Here is a 10015-nt window from a genome sequence, read left to right as displayed (position 1 = left end):
CACCTGTCTTCTTTTTGCATTGTAGAAAAAAAACAAACATTTAATGCCTTGTCTAGTAGAAGGATAAAATACTGCTAGAATGAGACATTTCTTACCTCAGAGATTTCCTGCACTTACTCAGCCTTGGTCTGAGTCCTATTTGTACCAAAAATTGTCTGCATGAAAATGAATGAGAATGCTGTGACACCAGAAACCTTACTGTACTTATGTTGAAGGTAAAAGTAAACAGGGAACTGGTTTTCTGTTTGTTTTTTTTTTAATATCCTACAGAAATCCTCATAGATGTTGAGTGAACGCAATAAAGTTTTGGCACATTATTGAAAATACATGAAATCTTGTGTCAGATGTCACCTATTTGAAAAGATTAAACTTTGTCTATTAAAATCTTGTTAGGTTTACAACTATAAAGATTCTAAAAATACTGAAAAGGTGCTTGGGTCATACATGCCTAGGATTTCCAGAGTACAGTAGGTAAATCTGCAAATCTAGACACTAAACAAAGCATTAATATAATTTGCAGTTTAGTCATGAGAGGGCAAATGCATGAAAACTTCAAGATTTAAAAGATATTTTGCTAACCCAAAGCATTTAGTATCCTATGAATAGACATTTTTGTTCAGGGGGACTTCGTTTTAGCTAAACTGAGCTGGAGAAAGTGAATTTGTCCAGCGGCATTGTGGTATCACTTCAGCTGTGTTACTGGTTAATGAATGGTTATCCTCCCTAAGGGACACGCAGAATTTGAGGGCAACAGCCCATGAACATCTTGATCATCTTGATCCAGGTTTATTGCAAGTCAGTCCCATACTGAATTTTTTTCTGGTGGACTTGCATCCATTCTGGAACTATTTTCCATGTGTTTCCTTCTTTTTTCATTCACTGCTACAATTTTAGCACAGAAGAAGCCAAGTTTCCGATATTTTGATTGTAAGAATTGACAGTAGAGTTCTGTGCCCTGCTGAAAACACAGAGGAATATTCAAACTAGAATTGCAGCAGAGTGAGCTAGTTACAAGAATAACAACCAGTAACACATTGTTCTTTTCTGCTGTAGGTGATGGTCTTAATAGTTCAGCCACTGATTTACAACAGGGTTTTTCCCCTTAGTTTTAGATTTTAATACATAGTGCATAGTTTAATCTTACTGAGGGTTTGCTTTTCCTGACTACTACATCTTTTAATCCTGCACTATTTTTTATCCTCCAAAGAACATGCAGTCTGCCCACACCACTTCTCTGCTTTTGATTTGTGTACTGCTAAATCAATTAAAGTGCTGACTAGTACTGAATCAAGAATGAGTCCCTATAAACTCCCACTCCATACCTTTCCCACCAACAGCCTTTAGTTGGGTGTAGAACACCCAACACAACATTAGCTGTGAGTACAATAGTCCCAATTGAACCAGCTCAAGGAGGGGAGAGAGTGAATTCACCAAACAGCACCAAACAGTGGTAGGAGAGAGTAGCCTCCATGGTGCACTTTCCAGTGAGCTTTTGTGCTCTCCTCTTTGTGGTAAGCATCTTTGTTTTCAGGGGAACGGATTGGGATCTTACAGTTGAAGTGAAGAGGGACCAGGAAAGCTCTTGTTCTAGATGGTATGTCTGCCCACGTGGTCGTTACTCTCTGCAGCTCATTAGAACACTAAGTAATTTGATTTTTTTTCTCTGCAGTTTCTATTCCTTTTCTTAAATGTAGCTACGAAGGAGCAGCATTTATTCTACTAGAAAAAAAAAATTGATTTGGAGTAGAACTTTCTGTAGGAAATTTCATGTGTTTTGTTTGTGGAGAAGGTTTCCCTGTACTAGATATGGCAGGCTCTAATACATGCTGGGTGAGTGGTGTGGAATTCCAAAAAGTTATGTTCTGAAGTTGCTGCTACAATCAGGGTTTTTTTTTAGAAATGTCAGATAACACAAATAAATAAACCAAGGTCACAAATCACCAAGGAAGGGAAGAATCCTATCGGAAACACTCCGGAATGCCAGGTCTTAGGGGTCTTTTCTTCCTGTCGTTCCCTTCTATATTTCAATTAAGTCTTTGTGGAAGAGATCAGAACATTCAGGTTATTACACAGGTCCAACACTCCAAACTAGATACATATTTGTCCTACAAAATACAGAACTTGCTTTGAGGGATGCTTGGGTAACTGAACTGTATCCTCACATCCATGTTTGAATCTGATAAGGAATCTAGGAACTGATAATGCAGCCGTCTCCAAAAGATGTCTCTTCCAAGAGTTTGTACTCTGGCTGAGCAGTCAATGTTCTGACCAGTGGAGTTGGTTGTTCTACATTTTTATGATCTGCAACACATTGTTAATGCAAAGGATCTTAACCTCTTAGGGGAAAGATGAGAGAGAACGGAGAAGGTAGAAGGGAAAGAGGGGATTGCCTTGTCCACAGTTTACACTTCGGCATTTTTCCCCTTCGAAAGTAAAACTCTGATCACTCATTTGTTGACCAGAACTGCTTCTCCACTAAGTGTTAGTTTCTGTGTTGTGTTTTGGGTTCTGTGTTAATTGTAACCCATTCAGGAACACCTTCTCCCGTACTACTGGTGTTTCTTTGCCAGCCTCGCTGCACTAACCTTTATCCCAGTCTTGTCTCAGAGCACAACCTTTTGTGTTCAGTCCTTTTCAGGTTGTGCATTGGAAACAAAACACTGAGCCCGGGGCTTTTGTTCAGTCTTTTTGATCTGACAAGATTTTATTTACCTTTTGTTTCTGATGAAACTATGCGGATTCAGAAGAGGGGAAAAATAGGGAAAATGTTAAACATTTAGCATAAACGTGCTTTATGCTAAACAATAAAAGATTTATGTATCTATAGATATCCTTATTTTATAATAGATAAAACTGACAAACATGTCATCCTCAGAGTAATAGTGACTGTTGGTCAGTTTACAGATTATTTTCCAGCTGGACAGCTTGAGTGTTATACTGGAATAAAAAAGTTTCTCTTGAAATTTCTCCTTAGCTTGATGAGTTCAGAACCATTGTGATGGTTGTTCTAGAGTCAGGAAAAGGCTGTCATGAGACATGTCTCAGCATAACCCCATGTTACGTACAAAGCATCTTTTTTCTTCTAGTGGTCGTATTTTAAAAGCCCAAATTTCAGGTTTATCCAGCATCATTGAAACAAAGTGATAGTAGGATTGGAGAATCCTGTTTAACAAGGGTCAGGCAGAGTTACACTGATGCTGCCCAGAGCAGAGGATGTGCACAAGCAGGATGTTTCCAAGACAAGCATTTTTCACTGTTATGTAACAGGAAGGCTGAAGGAGCTCTGTAATTGGCTGAGTTCTCAAATGTAGTTCTGCTTAGCTGGATAAATCAGAAAGCCTGATGTGTAGGCTATTCTTACTTAAGAGAAAGAGAATTTTTTACATGAAGTCTTACAGAACAGCACCTGACACTGAAATTAAAATTCACGAAATCTAGTGATGTTCTAACTCAACTGGCAAAGCTTCTTTGTCCTTTTCTACCTTTAACATCCACCAGACATTGATAAAAATGGTCTTCAATGCATTTCTCTGGTGTATAACCCAGATCCTCACAGTTTTCCTGCCTCTCTTTGTATGACTTGTGTCTTTTCTGTCTCATTAAGGGTATCAGAGCATCCAGCCCAGGCTAGAATTTTGGTATGACTTGCAAATATTGTAAACTGCAAAGCTAAGCAGCATGGCTCTGGAGAAAGGAGGTGTGGACGTGGGGGTGCTGAACTTGGAGTGATAATTTCAGTCCTCAGAAGTCGCTGCTAGCCAGAGCTGAACCCTTTGGCTCTGGGAGACAGGGACATGTATCACCTGTCAGAGAAGAGATCACTCCCCACAGTGCAGAAACCCTTAGCATGGGTCTTCCTTCTAGCAGAGGCTAATTAAAGCACTGGCCTAATAAATGGGATTCTGGGATCAGCAATGGCCAAGTCTCATATATTTTAAGGGAAGTTTCAAGGTTCTGCACCTTAACCCTTTGCTGACCCTTCAAAAGCAGTGCTCCAACCTCTGTTTTCCTGGCTTCCAACACAATCTTCATGGAGACCCTTTCCCTTTTAGCCCTTTTAAGCTCTTCACGGAGCTTGCTGATTCATACTCAGCACTTTATTGACTTGAGGATCACCATAGTGCTCACCAAACAAAGTTTATGCCCACTTTGTATCTGAGAGATAGGTTTTGTATTTCCCTCTGCTGTGCAAACAAGGAACCTGAGGAAGAAAGCAATTACATGATTCACCCTAATTGCACACTAAGTCAGTTGGAGTAGTCCTAGGGTTACTGCTGATCCCCTTGACTTGTCAGCAGGTTAAAATTAGATGATTTGCTGATCCAGTGAGACTTTTGCCTGTACAATACAGGAACTTTGTCTTGAGATAACTGGATTTCAAGTAGGTTTAAATGTCCTTACTTAAAAATTACTCACTGCTTCTAGATTTATAACATTCCTTTCTTCTACCAGTTCAAATTGAACACACTAGGATGCTTGCATGTGGTGGAAAAACAGGCCACTGTTTTCTCACTCCCATGTGGATTAATTCTTTTCATTGGGAAGAAACCACAGCTGCCACAGCTGTTTTATGAGGATGTTGAGGATGACTATGAAATGCTCCTTGGTTGTTTGTTTGGCACTTAATGTAGGTTTGTCAAGCATTGTTCATCTGGCAAGTACCTACAATGAGAAGGTTGCACATTGACCTTTCAAGATCTCATTATTGCCTTGCATTGTCTGAAAAACAGAAAGACAGAAAGGAAGACAGACAGATGAGATAGATAGATAGATAGATAGATAGATAGATAGATAGATAGATAGATAGATAGATAGATAGATAGATAGATAGATAGATAGATAAGAAAGCAGCTGCAAGATGTGGCAAAACTACAGACTCTCTCCCCAGATTTCCTGTGGCTTGTTTCTAGGCATTTCTGGTAACCAGGTTATGGGTGTGATGGAGTGTCCATTTCCCCCTCATTCTACAGGATAAATACACCTGTTACAGAGACAGAGGCAATAGGCAAGAGCTCTACCTTGTTAGGGCAACTGCTTTGTACACTTAGAAGTCTTGCCCTGAGAAGTTTATTTTTTGTGTGTGAATGTGCAGTGTGAATTTAGAAGTCTTGCAGCTCAGCTTGTAGGATAATTGTAAACCTAACAAAAACATCAGGAGCTTCCTCTTAGATTTCAATTTGGCAAGGGGATAATAACTTGCATTGGAAAAAACAGGTGAGAAAACTGTCTCACTCTGTGTAATTTTTTGCAAAAAAATTAAGATTCAGTGAGGTGTTTGTATGCCTATAGAGACATTGATCCTGCTTAGGTGTACAAAAGCAGCCCAAAAAATGTGTTTCTCATAGAGATAACTGCAGAGAACACCGGTCAGATCTGACTCAGTTGTTACTACCTAAATGGCCAATTAAAAATAATTTAAAAATGCAACAAAATTAATGTGCAAAGTAATGTATGATGAAAGTGGATTAAACGATCAAAAATTCAGCTTAACTCTGCTGTGAGATGCATGAGAAACAGAACACATGCAAGTAATTACTTTCATCTATTTTTGCTGCCAGCATGCTGTAGTTCACTACTGGCATCCTCTGTGAGACAAGTTTCACATCTGAATCTAAAAAACCATGGAAAGACCAACATCTTTCACTTTTCAAATGACGTGAGTTACACAAGACTGATGATTATCCAAAGGTCACAGGACAAGATCTCTTGTCTTAACAAAGAGGCTTCTATGTTCTGCTCTGGTGAAGCAGCTGTTGACTCAGATTTCAGTTTATTCAGACACAATATGTGCTCTAGACAGATTTTCAGGCTACATAAATTAGTGTCTCAACTTGTTATCATTTTCCTCCATCATTTCTTCTCTCTTATTGTCTTCTTTATAAAATTAAATCCTTTGTGTTCAACCACAACTGTCTGCTACAATACAGATAAGATCTGTTCTCAGGTCAGTGCTGTTACAAACTTCTTCCAGATCTACTTGGTTCACACAGGAGGATTTTTTTTCCCTAGCTCAGTAAACCAAATTGACTAAAATACCTTGCTAACAGCTTGCAAAGCATTGGGAACTGAAGGTTTTAACCTGAAAAGTGAAAGGTGGTATCTCCAATCTATGTTTATCTGTGAACTTCTGAAACTGCGTTACAGCTGTAAGAAGGTGTCCGTTCAGATGGAATTTCCTGTATCAAATAAACCCTCTCCTCGGTAAAGTTACCTTTTAAGATCCAAATCCTCAATAAATCAGAGTGATTAGTTTTACACATCAACATTTACAGCCAACATCAACCAGCAGCTACAATACCTCACTATAGGCATGTCCCAGATGCTCCCACCTAACCCAAAGTAGCACTGACATTACCTTATGTCATGAGGTGACTTTATCTTTAAGATAGCTTTGGGAGCTAAGGAAGTTGAAGCTGTTGGTGGCTGATGGGAGTCTTTTCTCCTGACCAATTATCGGTCATTTCTAAGAATTGACAGCAGTTTTGACCATTGAAATGTGAGATCAACTTGTGAACACCACCTTAAGATGTAAAGCCAGAGCTCTCTCCTTCTCTTTGTGTTTCCAGCTTCTGACAAGGTAACAAGGCTCTGTCTTGGCCTCCTCTCTCCACTCCAGGCCGGACAAAGCTGCAGAGGGTGGGGCGGGGGGGGGGGGGGGGGGGGGGGTGAAGAAGAGAAACGGAGCTGGCCAGCTTGGCTTAGTTTGTAGTTTCTGCTGCTGGACTGAAACCTGACACCATGAACATCTGCAGCTTTCCAAGACTTTAACTCTTTTACTACCTAGATAAAATGTACAGATTATTCCTTTTTCCCAGAGAGACAGAGAGAGACAATCAACATGAAGAAGACATCATAAAATCATCAAAGACAGTGAAGAAAAGAGTTAAGTTTTAGATGGGGAAGGGAGAATAAAGAGATGCTTTATAAGCTGAAATATTTTTCTGTTAAAGCTATGGAGATGGACAATAATGTTCTGAAAAAACTCCTTTAATTCATGACAGAGGATATTGGGAGGAATGGAGTGTTCAAAGTTTGGATTTTGAGGAAAAGGTGGAGTAATTGTGATACAGTGAGGTACTGGAGCAGAGTGAAGATTTGAAGCCTTGAGGGCAATGAGAAAACTGTTTTTCCAGAGAAGCTCACAGAGACAGATGAAAAGAACTTTTACCTTTGAATAACTCATCCTTAAAAATGCCATCCCTAGACTCATGACCCATACATACCTCAGAGTGATGTGAAATGGGAGGAGACATCTGATGACAGATTTCCGGGCAGCTGGCATCAGAGAAATAGGAAACTATAACAGAAATAGCTTTCTTGTGAGAAGCTCCATAGATTAGCAGAAGAAGACTTCTGTTTCTCTACAAAGGCTGAGGAAAAAACTCTAGCAAGAATCGGGACTGTTTTAAACACCAAAGTTCCAAAGTTGTTTGTCTCTATATTGTCATGTGAACAAAGGAATGGTGGGTAGTGGGGGATAAAAGGGTTTTCTGGAAGTTTATTCCGGTGTTCTTATTCTGGTAGTTTTGTTAATAAACTTTCTTTATTCTTTTTAAGTTTTAAGCCTGTTTTACTCTTGTTCTAATCCATCTCTCACAGCAAGAAATAAGTAAGTTTTCTAGTAATTTTTTAGTTACTGCTTTAAAACCACGACACCTCATTACAATGACCGATGTGCTCTGAACCGTCACAGCATCTGAAACAGGCTTGACTGAGAAACCCCTCTTGCAGTTCAGTGTCCTCAGTGTGTTCCATGACATCCAGCTTGCAGCTGGTCACTGCAAGGCATAAATCACTGAACAAATCCCTGAAAAATTCTTAAAAATTAGTATTTTTAACAGATTTTAAGCTTTGAGGTTGGTCTTAGCTCTTTGCCTTGGCCTGAGTGTGTAGAGAGGGGGCTCATAAACTGCTGCATGAAGATTTGCTTCTGAGCTCCTGCATCAGTCCAGAGCAGGGAACAAAGCTGGGTGCCAAGGTGGCCATAGACAGGGGAAGGGAAGAAAAGAGACAGAAGCCAGAGAAGCAGCTGAGAAGGTGGGTTAGTATTTAAAAGAGCATTTTACCTCTTAACAAGTGGAAATTTGTGGGAGGAGGGGGAGGGTTTCACCCATGGTTTTTGAACAGCACTTCCAGGCAGGCCTTTTCCTCCAGCATGAGCAATATGACTGAAATCAGGTCCTGTAAGAAAACCGCATCCTGCTGGAGTTTCTTGCTGTATGCTGAATCCAGAGCTCCTCCTGGAGGTCCGCAGAGTCCTGCTGCTGATGGAGCTCACCACTGCTGCTGGGCAGCAAAGCAGCTGCACCAGGCACTCCAAAACCCCATATACACACAGACAGTGGGTAATACAACAACCCTACACATGCCTGTACATCACAGTCCCAGCTGAGTTTAGTTTGTTCATCAGCTGCACCAAGGTCCCTTTAGTAAGCTGAGTACAAAAGTAAAGCTAAGATATCTGGATATATTCATAAATTAAACATATTACATATAACACTCACTCCTAAAGTGTAAGTTTAATTTTTTGAGGAAAGAGTGCTAAGCTCAGGGTAGAGTTGGGGTGTCCATGTTAATCCTGTTTGAAACCACTAAACACTCCTTGCCCCATAAGACTTAGTGAATGCTGATGTCACAGCAGTGGGAATGAGAGGTATTGACACGTACCAGCTCCATGGAAGCAGACCAGCAGCTCAGACAACTAGCCTAACACTTATTTGATTAAATTTAGCTCAAATCACAGATCCTCAACTTACCTTCAGTCTTAGCGAGAATTGGATGCCAGCCCTGCTGAAAGCCAGCTGAGGGGTACCTACAGTGCCCTGCTGCCCCAAAAACAGCCTGGGTAGTAGTGGCTGCTGAGACAGCACAGGTTGTAAGGGCCTGGGTGAGCATCAAGCCCACACTCCCCAAGAAGGCATTTGCCCAAAGTTTGTCTTGGTAACAAGGAATTTGACAAATAACCGTAGCAAACAGCAACCAGGGAATTATCAGAAGACTTCTAGTTGCAGGGGGAAAAGTCAGCTAGCATACATACAAACAAAACATGAAAACACAAGTGTAGTGTGCAGGAGAGGAGGGAAGCAGGGCAGCAGAGGGGCACGTGTGATCCTGCCAGACACACTCATCTTAGGTATGTATACAGGCTGTTCAGAAATTTCTAGGCACATATTAGCATTTCATAACTATATAACCTAGTTTTATCTGCAGATATTGATCCTAAGAGTATAGTTAGTGGTGACCAGGCAATTACATGCTGATAACACAACAGACCATTTAAGCTATGATCAAAGTCACATAAACCAGCTATACTTTTCCTACAACATACACCTGGCTCAACAGTGCTATGAAGGTGGATCTTGCCACAGTCTCTGCAATCGGGACAGATGTGAGAAAATATGAGAGCTATCTGAGATTATACTACTTGCAGTTCTTAAGATGTGCTTCTAAATAATTTTTGAGACTAAATTTTTCTCCTTATGTTTCTAAAACATCATGAAAGATGGTGAGATTGTCTAAATATTGCCCCTGCACACTCATCCTGTTCTTCCACCCCCCAGAGCTGTAGACACAGACAGCAGTACTCATACCACAGCAGTTCCTTGGCATTTTGCGACAAAACCCTTAGGATTTACAAAGAGGAGAAGAGAAGCTGCCCAAGCAATTGAAGCCTTTCCACACCAGATAATGAATCGTGGTCCTAAATCTCTGCTCCAGCATTTCATACATACATGTAAATATATGTGCGTGTACATAAAAGGTGAGACACTATACACACACACAGACTTTAAAGAAATTTTAATAAGATGAATGAAAAAATGCATTTTGTATTTATCTCATTTCATCCTTGCCTATCATATTTTTTTTCTTTTTCCTTTTTAAAAGACCAGATCATGCTTCCTTTCAAGGCCTGGAAAGTGAAAAGCACATATCACTGAAACAATGATAACATCTTTGGGTCAGAGGGGAGGAGAGGGAGGTATTTTGGATATATTAAATTAAAAGAATTTCTTGC

Source organism: Poecile atricapillus, chromosome 2 (assembly GCF_030490865.1).
Source record: "Poecile atricapillus isolate bPoeAtr1 chromosome 2, bPoeAtr1.hap1, whole genome shotgun sequence".
NCBI lineage: Eukaryota > Metazoa > Chordata > Aves > Passeriformes > Paridae > Poecile > Poecile atricapillus.
The sequence above is the reverse complement of the archived record's forward strand: the minus strand, read 5'-3'. Positions refer to the sequence as shown.